At 44.8% G+C, this 14540-nt stretch overlaps 1 protein-coding gene across 1 annotated transcript in view; it reads left to right on the top strand.

Annotated features, from left to right (window-relative positions):
• Positions 1-1762: 1762 nt before the first annotated feature.
• LOC143731507 (uncharacterized) overlaps positions 1763-14540 on the top strand; it is a 32080-nt gene continuing 19302 nt past the window's right edge. The window contains exon 1 of the mRNA XM_077222464.1: positions 1763-1803. The gene's annotated coding sequence lies outside the window, so the exon portion shown is untranslated. The remainder of the gene's footprint in view (positions 1804-14540) is intronic.

Raw genomic sequence — 14540 nt, 5'->3', positions numbered from 1 at the left:
CCTTATTACCTTTACATGACCCCATAGCTCTATACAGGGAACGAGGTCTGTAGAGAGATACATCTCGGAATTTTAATTCACAAAAAATGACTCTTAAAAGACCAGTCAGCTCACCTGCGGCGTGCGGAGTGAAGACTCGCCAGATAGTTCTTTATGACCCTGGGGTCCACCACTTTACATGCCTGAAAGAGGCGTTTCTACTAGCCAAGCCTAGGCGGGCCATTGGAACATTGTTCTTATCATAGGCCCAGCCCCAGGCCTGATGTAATGAACGTCTGGGGAGTCAGAAGAGAGGAGAGGGCTGGATTTCTTTTTAATGAAGCCCTCCGGGGAGATTATCCATCAGCGACACTGTGTGCGCTTGTGCTGGATAACCTCCCTCAGATCCTTCTTCTTGGGGGAGTCACGTCTCTTCTGCGCCCTGTTCCTCCACGGAGGGGGCGCACGAGAGGCGACACTGGCTCTCCGGGCCTGTTACGGTCCTCGGACCGTGAAGGGCCAGGCCCTCCCGCCTGCCTGGGTGTGGAACCGGATCTCAGCGGTATGCAGGATCCTGCAGCAGGTCGGCCTGGTTTGCCTGCAGCACCGCCATAGTGTGCAGGGAAGCACCAGCCTGAACCGCTGTCGTGTATGCTCTGCCATTCAAACGTGCTGTTGACTTTAGCGGTTTGGATGGCAGGGTTGGAGCTCTCAGTGTCGACGCCTGCCCAGACACGAGATAGTTCGCAAGCGACTCGTCAAATGGCCGGCATCGACACATACCCATGCTCTGCGATCCCCTCAACATCAGCGAAATTAACCCGCTGATGTCGGTGAATACGGGCAGAGTATGGGCTCTTCCATGCCCTCTCGATCTCCGTGTGAAGATCAGGAAGGAATGGAAGGCTCACCTGAGCTGGTGGTGTATGGCAGGGGAGAAACCGATCGCCAAGCCTACCGCGAGCGGTCTCTCCTCTAGCGCGTCGCCATGGCAGCTACAGCCTGTTGGCGGCGCGCTCCACAACATCCACCAGGTCTGCATACACGGGGCAGGGTGGCTGAAAGGGTTCAGGATCTACCTGATTATAAACCTCCTCAGCCATCTCCTGCTCGTCCTGAAGAGCAGCAACTGCAGGAAACCATTGGTGCCTGCAGTTCGCCCTCGTCAGCCGTCGAATCATTTGAGAGGTTTACAAGACTCTCAAGATGATCGATGAGCTCTATCTGGAAGCCCATGATGCAAGTCGCCGCTCTGCCTCGGCACGAGCGGGACCACGCGGACCAGACGTTGAACCCCCTTCACTCGAGAAGAGGGCCAGACGAGAGCGGAGCGTTTTAAGAGAAAAACGCTCACAGTTCACACAGAGGATTCCCTCGAGAACCTCTCGTGCGCGCTCTTCTCCCAGGCAGGAAAAAACACACTCGTGTGCTGTAAATTTAATTTTCTTACCGTTTCATTGAGTAGCGTTTTCAAACAGACAGTCCCTGAAGACGATGAGATGATTTGTCATGTTTGCAAGGCGCCCTTTTATACTTCCAGGTCGCACGTTAATCATTCACGCTAATGATTCACGGGCTGTCGCCGGTTAATATGATTGACGTGATTTGATAGTGATTTCAGACACCTGTCAACCCTGAGGCGTTCCCCATAACGTCGTTGACGTATTGTTGAGTTCCCTTCGAAAGGGAACTGGTGACTTTGCCTCTCTCTCTCTCTCTCTCTCTCTCTCTCTCTCTCTCTCTCTCTCTCTCTCTCTCTCTCTCTCTCTGTTTGCTTCTCTGCGCATGTGCGAGCGTTTGCGGAGTGAGTGAGAAGAGCGTGTGGTGAGTCTGAGTCTGATTTCTAACTTTTCTTTAGTTTGTTTGTTTATGTTTTTTGTGTGTTATTTTGTGTAGAGGAGTAGTTTTCTTTAGGGAAAGTTGTGGGCTTGTTTTTTGCCGGGAGGCATGGCTGCTTCAGGAGTAGTGAGGGTCTAACTCGCGTCATGGAAATAAGATTCTGTGTAAATTCAGTGTAGAGGAATGATGTGCTTTAGCGGTTGGTAATGTAGTAACGTTAGTTGGTTACACAACGCTATTGTTCCTGCATCTAAAATGAACAACGCGATTGTTTTATTTTTAAACGAAAAAGCTAATGAGGTTGCTCAATCGGGAGTCGTGATTATTAATGATGCGCTTACACATGTACCTTTTCCAGAAATATTAATTGTCAAATGTCCCTCCTTTTGTTTCCGATGCAAGTATTGCTGAAGAATACCGGTAATTGTCTTCCTTTGGTAAGATAGTCTCTCTCTTAGCTGTAAATACAAATGTAAATGTGTCTTTTCGGAAACTGCTCTAGATGAGTAAAGTTGAATTTAAAATTGAATATTTTTCATAATAACAATCATCAAAATGATACATTTACAATTGTATATACAATTAATTTTTCTTTTTCCAAAATAAGTGTTGTAGTATAACTATCAGGACAGCAGTGATGTGTAAACTGAATTTGGCAGCAATACAGTGAATTACAGTGAAGTTATTTATTTATTTTTCATAATAAAAATCATCAAAATTATGCATTTACAATTGTACATACAATTAAAAATATATTTTTCCCAAAATAAGTGTTGTAGTATAACCATCAGGACAGCAGTGATGTGTAAACTGAATTTGGCAACAATGCACTGAATTACAGTGAATTTTCATTAGTGGTCAGTTATAATCATCAAAATTAAAAGGAATGAACACTTGAAATATATCAGTCTGTGTGTAATGAATGAATAGAATATCCAAATTTCACTTTTTGAAGGGAATTACTGAAATAAATAAAGTTTTTGATGGTATTCTAATTATATGACCAGCACCTGTATATGTCACATTGGGCTTTTATTTCTCATTTTCAAAAAATAAATACATTTAGTCAGTTTTCTTGCTAAATAACAGTTCCCTTTCGTCTCTGTACTCAGGGAACAAGGGTTACATACGTAACCGAGACGTTTTTTATGTTTATTTTGTTTTCCATAACATTTTCAAAATTACAACTTTAATGGGAAGATAAATAAAAAAAACTTTTTCAGAAGTAATGCAGTTTTTGCATTTTATTTTCTTTGCCACATATTTCAAAACCACACAACTGTGACCATTCAATTTTACAACAACTCTTTTGTAACACATCAAACTTCGACCTTTTCAGGTATACGGTTTAACCAGAAATACATTTTTAGATTATTTTTCACAACTCGAAAATGTGCAAACTGAATAAAAATAAATAACTACCTCACACTGGAGGTCAACATGTTGAACATGCATTTAGTGCAATAACATTGCAAAAATGTGTATATTGTGCAATAAAACCATAAACAAACAAACAATACAATGCTCAGTGAAAATAAAAACTTGTTAAAATAGTACCAACATATGATATCAACATATTATATCTGTTTTATTCCATATGTTGCACACCTGTTTTAGTTACAGGTATGCAAAATATTTTCAAAATACATTTCATTAACAATGTTATTAATTTGACATTTTTTTGTTTACATATGTTACAATATGCTTTGAATTGAGCAGCAGAATATATATAACACTAAAATAATTGAATCATCTAAAGTATTTGAGCAGCTCATTACCATGTTTCTTAATGTGACACATACGTCACATCACAATTCCAACGACTGTTTTAAGGTTAACAGCCCGATGTGACACAAAGTCACCACAACATTTTCAAAACTTGTTTTATATCAATTTGTACAAGACGTGTTGCAAAATCAGGTCAAGTGTAATCTAAAATATTAGAATTGTTGCATGGGTTGAAACATACCTTTAGTAACAAAAACGACTCGGTTACTAACGTAACCTCGGTTCCCTGAGAGGAGGGAACGAGTATTGCGTAAGTAGCTTACGCTATGGGAAAACTCCTTTTGTCGAGAATATTGAAGTCTTTATGTAAAACGCATTGCAGCTGCACAGCTGACAGCAATGAACGAAGGCAGCTCGGTCATTGGCTGTGCTGCGGCAACTTGCTCGAACCAATGACGGGGCGACTCTGAATGCGCGACCAATGAGCGCGCTTCGCGCCCGCGCGCGTCAGAGACCGCCAAGATGGGCGTGGCCAAGAGCTATATATTGGGCGCCCCGTCATGAGAGTTCTTTAGGTTAAAACGACTGAAGCGAACTAACCAAGCACAAGCACGGCAGCTTACGCAATACTCGTTCCCTCCTCTCAGGGAACCGAGGTTACGTTAGTAACCGAGTCGTTCCCTTTCGAGAGGTCTCTCCTATTGCGTAAGTAGCTTACGCTATGGGAACACCATGCAAAACGCCGTGCGTGCTGAACTTCGCCTTATGATAGCCAGAGGCAGGTGCCTGAGCTAAAAAAGCAAAGTTATCATCCAACTAGCCGGCAGAGGCGAGCTTTATATGTGGGAAAGAATACAGAGCGGCTAGAAGGCGCTCAGTGTGACACAAGCACATACATAATCTAGATACGAACTCGTAGTTCAACTAGCATCATGCTGATAGTACATTGGAATGCAGTGTCGGGACCTGTAGGTTGTAGAACCTGATAAATGTGGACGGTGAGGCCCAGCCTGCCGCCGCACAAATATCCTCGATCGGTATCCCGCTCGACCATGCCCAGGAAGAAGCCACACTCCTGGTGGAGTGTGCTTTGACTCCCCAGGGGCATTGAAGTCCCTTAGCTTCATAAGCCAGCGCTATAGCTTCAACTATCCAGTGAGAGATTCTCTGCTTTGAAACGGCGGAACCTTTCGTACGGCCGCCAAAGCATACAAACAGTTGTTCTGTCTGTCTGAATAGGGCAGAACGCTCCAAATACACTCTGAGAGCCCTAACGGGGCAGAGTAGATTAGCGTCGTGTTCGTCTGCTGGGGACGATAGCGCAGTTAGGGAGATAACCTGTGCTCTGAAGGGAGTGGTGAGCACTTTAGGAATATACCCATGTTTCGGTCTAAGGACGACCCTGCAGTCGTTAGGTCCGAATTCTAGGCAGGCAGCGCTTGTCGAAAGCGCGTGCAGGTCGCCCACTCTCTTGACCGAGGCGAGTGCCAGCAAGAGCGCAGTCTTGAGCGAGAGCTGTTTAAGGTGCACGGTTCGGAGTGGCTCGAACGGAGGCCCTTTAAGAGCGTCTAGGACAGTAGCTAGGTCCCAGATCGGCACTGAGGGGGGGCGTGAAGGGTTCATCCTCCTAGCGCCCCTTAGGAAACGAATAATTAGGTCGTTTCTTCCCAATGGACGTTCCATTACAGGGTCGTGTGATGCTGTGATGGCCGCCACATATACTTTGAGCGTGGAGGGGGCGCGGCCCGCCTCCAGAAGCCCTTGTAGAAAAGCGAGTACGTTCGTAATCTCGCATGTTTCAGGGTTCAGGCCCTTGGCATTACACCAGACACTGAACACTTTCCATTTCTGGGCATATAAGCGTCTCGTGGAGGGCGCCCGCGCCTCAGCGATGGTTTTTAGTGCTCCGCTCGTGAGGTTCCTGGGAACCCGTTGAGGGGCCATGCATGAAGGGCCCACAGATCGGGGCGGGGATGAAATATCATCCCGTTGGCCTGACTGAGGAGGTCTGGCCTCAGTGGAATCGGCCGTGGTGCAGATTGCATTTGCATCAGATCTGGAAACCATGTTTGGTTCTTCCAGAGTGGGGCTATCAGCAGCACTGCGTTTTTCTCCTCTCTGACCCGACTGATGACCTGCGGTAGCATCGCGATCGGGGGAAAGGCATATAAGGGACGGCTCGGCCAGCTCTGGGCGAGCGCATCCATGCTTTTCGTGAAGAAAAGAGGGCAGTGCGCGTTCTCCTTGGAGGCGAAGAGGTCGATCTCCGCTTTGCCAAAGGTTTTCCATAACCAGTGAATCGTCAGCGGGTAGAGAGCCCATTCTCCTGGGAGAATTTTGTCTCTGGATAGCATGTCCGCCCCCTGGTTCAGGGCACCTGGCACATGCGCTGCTCTCAGCGAGCGCAAGTTGTGCTGGGACCATAAAATGAGTCTCCTGGCCATTGAATGCATGGAGCTCGACCTGAGTCCACCCTGGCGATTTATGTACGATACTACCGTCATGTTGTCCGTTCGGACCAAGACGTGTTCGTTTCTCAGCTGTGGGAGCAGGGCTCTGAGAGCCAAAGCGACCGCTTTCATTTCCAGACAGTTTATGTGTAGGCGCTTCTCCGGGTTTGACCAAAAGCCGGAGACAGGCCTGCCCTCGTAAAGGGCCCCCCAACCTATTTTGGAGGCATCTGTCGTTATCATCTTTCTCCTTGTGTTCACACCCAGACTCACGCCTGACTGGTACCAGTCGGCGGCTTTCCAGTGCGTCAGGGCTTTTATACAGCCGTGGTTCGCTCTGATTAAAAGGTGGCCCGAACGCCACGCGTGAGTAGGTACGCGGCTCTTGAGCCAGCGTTGGAGAGGGCGCATATGCAACAATCCTAGCTGGAGTACGGCCGATGCTGAGGCCATGAGACCGAGCATCCTCTGAAACCGCTTGACGGGGGCGAGCGCGCCCGCCCTGAATGATGTTGCAAGGCGCCGGATGGTGAGCGCGCGCTCTGATGAGAGACGCGCTGTCATTTGCATCGAGTCTAGAACTATTCCCAGGAAAGAAATCCTCTGGCTGGGAGATAGTATGCTTTTTGCAAAATTGATTCTTAGACCCAGGCCTTCTAAATGGCTGATAATCCAAGATCTGTGTGTTATTAACTGACTCTCTGATTGTGCTAGAATCAGCCAATCGTCGAGATAATTCAGTATTCGCACTCCCCTTCGCCTTAGGGGGGAAAGTGCTGCATCCATACATTTCGTGAATGTACGGGGAGCCAGGGACAGGCCGAACGGAAGTACTGTGTACTGGTACGACTGTCCCTCGAAAGCGAATCTCAGAAACGGCCTGTGATGAGGCGCTATTGGAATGTGAAAGTAAGCATCTTTCAGATCCACTGAGAGAAACCAATCTCCTGGGCGTACTTGCGCGAGGATATGCTTGGTTGTTAACATTCTGAACGAGCGAATCATTAGTGCTTTGTTCAGGTGTCTGAGATCTAGGATGGGGCGGAGACCGCCATCCTTTTTCGGGACGAGAAAATAGCGGCTGTAAAAACCTGCCTCGCTCAGAGAGGGGGGAACAGTTTCCACAGCGCCCTTTTCTATTAGTTTGCGCACCTCGGTGCGTAGAACATGTGAGCACTCTTTTCTCACTTTCGTCTCGACCACAGTCGTAAAACGTGGTGGTCTGCGAGCGAACTGGAGCGAGTATCCGTGCTTTACTATATTCAATACCCATTTCGGCATATCTGGAATATTTTCCCATGCCGCTGCGTGTACAGATATGGGCTGAATACAGGCTAGGGGCGGGCCGCTGTGACGCAGGGACCCGGCCAGCGAATCGCCTGAGCTCATAGCTCTCAGAGGCGCGGGCGCGCGCTGAGCAGCTGAGTGAATGGGCGCGTGTGTGATTACAGCAGCGCGCGCTGTGTCTGTAAAACTCGCAGCCTGGGCTGGGGTTGTGTTTGACACTGTAAGGACAGTGTTTATAAGTGGGGGTGCATAAACAGTGGTAGGCACACGCGTCACTTTTATAATGTTTCCCGCTTTTACTGGGGATGAATTTATAACTGTGTGAACAGTGCTTGTGTGTAGTGGTGCGTACATGACCGTAGGCACGTGATCTACATTCATGGGGTGCGCAGCTTGAGCTGGGAATGAATTTGGCACTGTTTTGACAGTATCTGGGAATGCACACTTTGTGGACATGTGAACCCTTAGTGACACAGGCAGAAAAAGACTCTTTTTGTGTTTTCTGTGCGTCGCCGTAAAAACGGCGTTTGTTTGCAGGTGAGCGAGCTCTGTGACTGGCCCATTGACTGCTGTATGAACATATCCAGCCGCCTGTAAGGGGACTGGGTAATGCTTGAGCTTTTGCAGAGAGAGTGGTCCGGCTTTTGCGAGACACGCACTCTCTCTTTTCATTCTTGTGGCTAGGACGGCTTTCGAGGCTCGGGGTTCAGCACAATCTTGGGCCGAGGACCCCGTCGCTCAGAAGGCGGCTTGCAGTTGTGAGAGCGCGAGCGGCGTCGAGCGTCAGCCTGAGGCGCGGGCTGAGAGGCGGTGGGGGCTGTTCTAGCCCGCTGCGGCTGCGGCGGCCTCTGTCTGCTCTGCGATGAGCTGGAGCGCTTGGGCAGGAAATGCCGCATAGCTTGTGAAGCATTCTGGGCCTCAGTGAAGCGTTCGGCGAAACCCTTAACCGCCGGTCCAAACAGCCGCGTCCTTCATCTCAGTCAGAGTCAACCACAGATGGCGCTCGAGAACAGTCAAATTAGCCATGGCACGGCCGATAGACTGGGCGGTGGCCTTCGTGGCTCGCAGGGCTATGTCAGTCGCGCTGCGTAGGTCCTTAAAGGCTTCGGGTTCGGGGCCAGACTCGTCCATAGAGCGGAGAAGCTTGGCTTGGAACACTTGAAGTACCGCCATAGAGTGAAGCGCTGATGCAGCTTGGCCGGCGGCGGCGTAGGCGCGACCGGCGAGAGCTGAAGTAGTGCGGCAGGGCTTCGAGGGGTGGGAAGCTTTGGCTTTCCATCCGGTGGTGGAGGGCGGGCAGAGATGATTGGCCACGGCCTCCTCGAGGGGCGGTGTTCCCTCGTAGCCTCTTTCCTTCGCGCCGTCCACAGAGGAGAGCGAGGAAGAAAAAGAAGGCTTTAGGCGCGCAGAGTGGGGGGCTTTCCACGACTTGGTGAGTTCGTCGTGAACTTCCGGGAAGAAGGGAGAAGGCCTTTGCCGAGGGGCCTGCTGGCGCCCCTGCAGAAACCACTCATCCAGTCGGCTCCGGGTTGGTTCTTCGGGAGAAGACCAATCGAGCCCGAGGTGTTCCACGGCCTTAGAGAGAACGCGGATAATCTCGCTATCCATGGTGGATCCCCCGCTCGCGCTAGCTAGCGTCGACGGGGCGGGGTCGAGAGTGGAGCCCGGCCAGTCGTCCGATGCAGCGTCGATTGACAAGCTGTCATCCATTCCCCCGTCGTCCTCGGACGCGCCGAAAGTCACGAGGCCCACCGCTCTGCTAGAGGGGTGTGGGTCCGGCTGGGTGAACTGAACCGGCGGTGGGGAAGGCAAGAGCGGCGGTGAAGCACGCGGAGACTGGCTCGGCGTGACGTCACTGAGCTCAGGTTCAGGAAGCCTCTGTGAGCGGCGCTTTTTCTTAGTGCGCGGCTCGAACAGAGGGATGGCGGCGATGGGCTCGCTCACTGCGAAAGCGGCGAGGCGAGCCCGCAGTGCGGAGAGACCCAGGTCGTCACATTCGGGGCATCCGCCCTTGGTCAAAGCAGCTTCTGCGTGGTCCCGGCCCAGGCAGCGAGCGCAGATGATGTGACGATCCCCGTCCGGGAGAAGGTCTCTGCACGACGCGCAGGAAGGCATTTGAAACAACGCCTTGGAAAATTTGCTCTTTTACAAGTGTCGCAGAGCGAACAGATGTAAATACTTGCGTGAGCAGTACGCCGGATGGCTCAGTAGGATCGCGTTAGAAGGCGGCTGAAGGTGCCGACGTCCTCGTAGCAAATCCCGCTGGTATGCTTTTCGACGGCGAAGCTTCAATAATCCGGAGGATCCAGCGAAGAAGGTGTTCGCTGAAGGAGATTAAATCTAAAGAACTCTCATGACGGGGCGCCCAATATATAACTCTTGGCCACGCCCATCTTGGCGGGCTCTGACGCGCGCGGGCGCGAAGCGCACTCATTGGTCGCGCATTCAGAGTCGCCCCGTCATTGGTTCGAGCAAGTTGCCGCAGCACAGCCAATGACCGAGCTGCCTTCGTTCATTGCTGTCAGCTGTGCAGCTGCAATGCGTTTTACATAAAGACTTCAATATTCTCGAGAAAAGGAGTTTTCCCATAGCGTAAGCTACTTACGCAATAGGAGAGACCTCTCGAAAGGGAACAAGTGTTTTTAAAAATTGCTGACACTGCAACATGTGCACACCAGACAGGCCACCATTTTGGAAATGTTACCATGGCAACACAAATGCACACATTGTCACATGACTGAACCTGGGTGTTCCTTAAATGTCACTTAGGGACTTCCTGGGTTGAAAGTGAGGTATAATGCTTTAAAAAGACCTTTCCAGATAATCACCAGTGTTTGTGACACGCACGTCACAGCGGGCTCTCATGGGATAAAATATTTACTTCCAAAATAAGTGTTGTAGTATAACCATCAGGAGCAGTGATGTGTAAACTGAATTTGGCAGCAATACATTGAAGTAATTGAATATTTTTCATAATAAAAATCATCAAAATTATACATTTACAATTGTACAATTAATTTTTTTTTTCAAAATAAGTGTAGTATAACCATCAGGACAGCAGTGATGTGTAAACTGAATTTGTCAACAATACAGTGAATTACAGTGAAGTTATTGAATATGTTTCATAAACATTATAAATTTACAATTGTATACAATTAAAAAATATTTTCTTCCAAAATAAGTGTTGTAGTATAACGATCAGGACAGCAGTGATGTGTAAACTGAATTTGGCAACAATGCACTGAATTACAGTGAAGTTATTGAATATGTTTATTGTTTAATAAATAAAAATCATAAAAAATATGCTAACCCATAAGAACCCGGACCAATTTCCCCTTATAGGAAAATTATGGGGCATATAAAACAGACTAAATGGACCACTAAAAACTTGTTTCTGCAGTTGTTTTTTAAATACTACCAAAGATTGTCAAATCTTGTCAAAGATCTGTAATGTTACATATATGTGACATTGGGCGTTTATGATACATTTTTAATGTTACATACAGGTGCTGGTCATATAATTAGAATATCATCAAAAAGTGGATTTATTTCAGTAAATTTCATTCAAAAAGTGAAATTTGGATACTATATTCATTCATTACACACAGACTGATATATTTCAAATGTTTATTTCATTTAATTGTGATGATTAAAACTGACAACTAATTCAGTATCTCCTAAAATTACAATATTACTTAAGACCAATACAAAATAAGTATTTTTAGAAATGTTGGCCACCTGAAAAGTATGAACATGTAAAGTATGAGTATGTACAGTACTCAATACTTAGTTGGGTCTCCTTTTGCCTGAATCACTGCAGCAATGCGGCGTGGCATGGAGTCGATCAGTCTGTGGCACTGCTCAGGTGTTATGAGCCCAGCTTGCTCTGATAGTGGCCTTCAGCTCAGTAGTTTTCATTAGTTGTCAGTTATAATCATCAAAATTAAAAGGAATGAACACTTGAAATATATCAGTCTGTGTGTAATGAATGAATAGAATATCCAAATTTCACTTTTTGAATGAAATTACTGAAATAAATAAAGTTTTTGATGATATTCTAATTATATGACCAGCACCTGTATATGTCACATTGGGCTTTTATTTCTCATTTGAAAAATAAATTTAAAAAATTTCAGTTTTCTTGCTATATAACAGTTTTTTATGTTTATTTTCTTTTCCACAACATTTTCAAAATTACAGCTTTAATGGGAAGATAAATAAAAAAAACTTTTTCAGAAGTAATACAGTTTTTGCATTTTATTTTCTTTGCCACATATTTCAAAACCACACAACTGTGACCATTCAATTTTACAACAACTCTTTTGTAACGCATCAAACTTCGACCTTTTCAGGTATACGGTTTAACCAGAAATACATTTTTAGATTATTTTTTTAACTCGAAAATGTGCAAACTGAATAAAAATAAATAACTACCTCACACTGGAGGTCAACATGTTGAACATGCATGTAGTGCAATAACATTGCAAAAATTTTTTATTTTGTGCAATAAAACTGTAAACAAACAAACAATACAATGCTCAGTGAAAATAAAAACTTGTTAAAATAGTACCAACATATGAAATCAACATATATTATATCTGTTTTATACGATATGTTGCACACCTGTTTTAGTTACATTTAAATGTTCAATTGTGTATACAATTAAAAATATATTTTCCCCAAAATAAGTGTTGTAGTATAACCATCAGGACAGCAGTGATGTGTAAACTGAATTTGGCAGCAATACAGTGAAGTTACAGTGTATTAGATTGAAGTAATTGAGTATTTTTCATAATAAAAATCATCAAAATTAGACATTAACAATTGTATATACAATTAAAAATATACATGAGAGTGAATTGCGGGAAAAACAATCAGGTAAACTTCTCTCCTCTCCAAGTTTGATGTCAGCAAAGTAAAGTTAAGTTTATGTGCATTTCTATTGTGTTTTTTCGGTCTTGCTAACCTAGCTGGGCAGGCAGGGAGTGCATCTCTTGCATCACTTTATGCCTGACAAAAGTGAGAGTAAAATACACTTATTTATTACGTTTGTTTTTGATAAACGACAAAGTGCAACGGTGTTTGTTTACTGAAGCTCGGAAAAGATACCCGCGTCGCATGTTATCATGCGTTTATATTAGAGCCCGACCGATATGGATTTTTGGGGGCCGATGCCGATACCGATATTAGGGAGTAAAAAAAGCCCGATACCGATATATCGGCCGATATTATTTATGTGTATATTATAATACAGTAGCAATATTATTTATGTGTATTATAGTACAGTATACCAGTCAAAAGTTTGGACACTTTCCTATTGGTGTGTACAAACTTTTGATGGGTACTTTACACAGTAGCTATAAACAGAATAAATATATTTTATAAACACGTTTTGCAATGATCACTCAAATGTGGTAATCAAACACTTGTGTGACACAGATATGTAATGGAGGCAGGGGGAATGATAGAATGAGAATTATACAGCTGAGCTGTAACCAAACTTTGCATGTTATATTATATTATATTATATTCTAAATACTGTTGCATAATCTTCACTAACGACGACTTTGTCTTTTAATTTAGTCATAACTTGTATCAATAAATATATAAAAAGTGTCACTGACAAAACCTTATTATCTTCTATTTTTACTCTTAATTCCTCTAATCTCTACCAGTGGAGGAAGAACTCAGATCTTTTTACTAAAGTAAAATGAATAATATCATAATGAAAACGTTTTTAATTACATATGTACAGTACTTTTATACTATTTTAAATAATTAGTAAGCAAAATGTACTAAACGTGAAACTAGGCTACTCTTAATGCAAAATGGCCCTATATAAAGTGTTATAATTATATACATTTTTGGAATATTGCTTGATGTTGTAACGTAGCGTTATCAGGCAGAATGAGCTTTAACACGGTGTCTACACCGGACGCGGCCGTTACTGCTCGCGTCGCAACAGCTGTTTACCCTAGACAAAGCAGAATCAGTTTACTGTCGGAGATCGCTCGCGCCACGCATTTTAATCAATGTTTCATCAACCAATTGCCTTAATAAATAAGAAGAAGGCCTAAATATAGCAGACAATATAATCAGGACTTCTCAGCTGCGCGCTTGCAATAGTCACAAGCTCACACAATACGTGACGGAGGCTTGTAGCAGAGAAATCAATTCTGTGAATTACACTGCGCAAATCACAAGTAGGCTACTACCCACCGGATGAAGAAGGGTTGGCTCTCAGTCTCCACAGGCTACATAAAATATTCATTTTATTTTATTTTATTTTATTTTTCGTGTTTGCATTTATGAGGAAAAAACAATGTTACAGACGCGACAGTTCAGCACTACGGACGTGAGCGCTCTGAAAGCGGCACTAAAATATGCTTTGAAACTTTCACATAGACATCAAACAGAAAGCACAAAACCTTTCGTTTCAAAGTGAATTTCGTTTTGTATTAATTGTATCTTAATTTTAATCAATGTTTCATCAGCCATTTGCCTGGATTTAATTTATAAGAAGTAAATTTAGCAGACGATAGATAATCTCGACACGGAGGCGCCTGCGGGTGAACTGGAGCTCGTCTCATGAACCGAAACTCAGCGTATAGACCTGAGAATTGAAATATATCTATATTGAAATGTCTACTTTTAAACAGAACAATTCAAAACGAAAGACAGACAGACTCATGTAATCGTATGAAATGTGCATTTCTCTCTGGCGCGCGCTCACTGAAGATCGCGAGTCAGCATCGTCAACTTCATCTTTGGCTGACACTGACTGAAAACACTTGTTTATTAATAAACAATTAAAATGTCTCCTTGCTATATTTGTTGTATTCATAATCATTATTTTTGCCAGTTCTTGTGACAGCTTTTAGGTGCTTTATTGGCAGCGCCACCCTTACATGAATCACCGTACCCGCATTTTTTAAAATATTCATTTATCGGCCATTATAAATGCCGATACCGATAGTTAGGAAAATGCCTAAAATCGGCTGATAATATCGGCCCGCCGATATATCGGTCGGGCTCTAGTTTATATGCGCGCGCACAAAATGAAACACGCATTTTTCAAGCAGAAATATATGTGGAGACCAGACATACTGTACAATATATGGGCGTGAATGATGGCACTCCTCATCAAAGTACACATTATACAGTACATACTTTTAAAACAAGACACTGATTATCTAGTCTCAGTCAATGTGTAGTTAAAAACTCTAAACAACTGCACTAATTATACAAGATGGAAAG

Source organism: Siphateles boraxobius, unplaced genomic scaffold (genome assembly GCF_051911475.1).
Source record: "Siphateles boraxobius isolate OS27281-9 unplaced genomic scaffold, OSU_SipBor_1 87, whole genome shotgun sequence".
NCBI classification, from domain to species: Eukaryota; Metazoa; Chordata; class Actinopteri; order Cypriniformes; family Leuciscidae; genus Siphateles; species Siphateles boraxobius.
The sequence above is the reverse complement of the archived record's forward strand: the minus strand, read 5'-3'. Positions and strand labels throughout refer to the sequence as shown.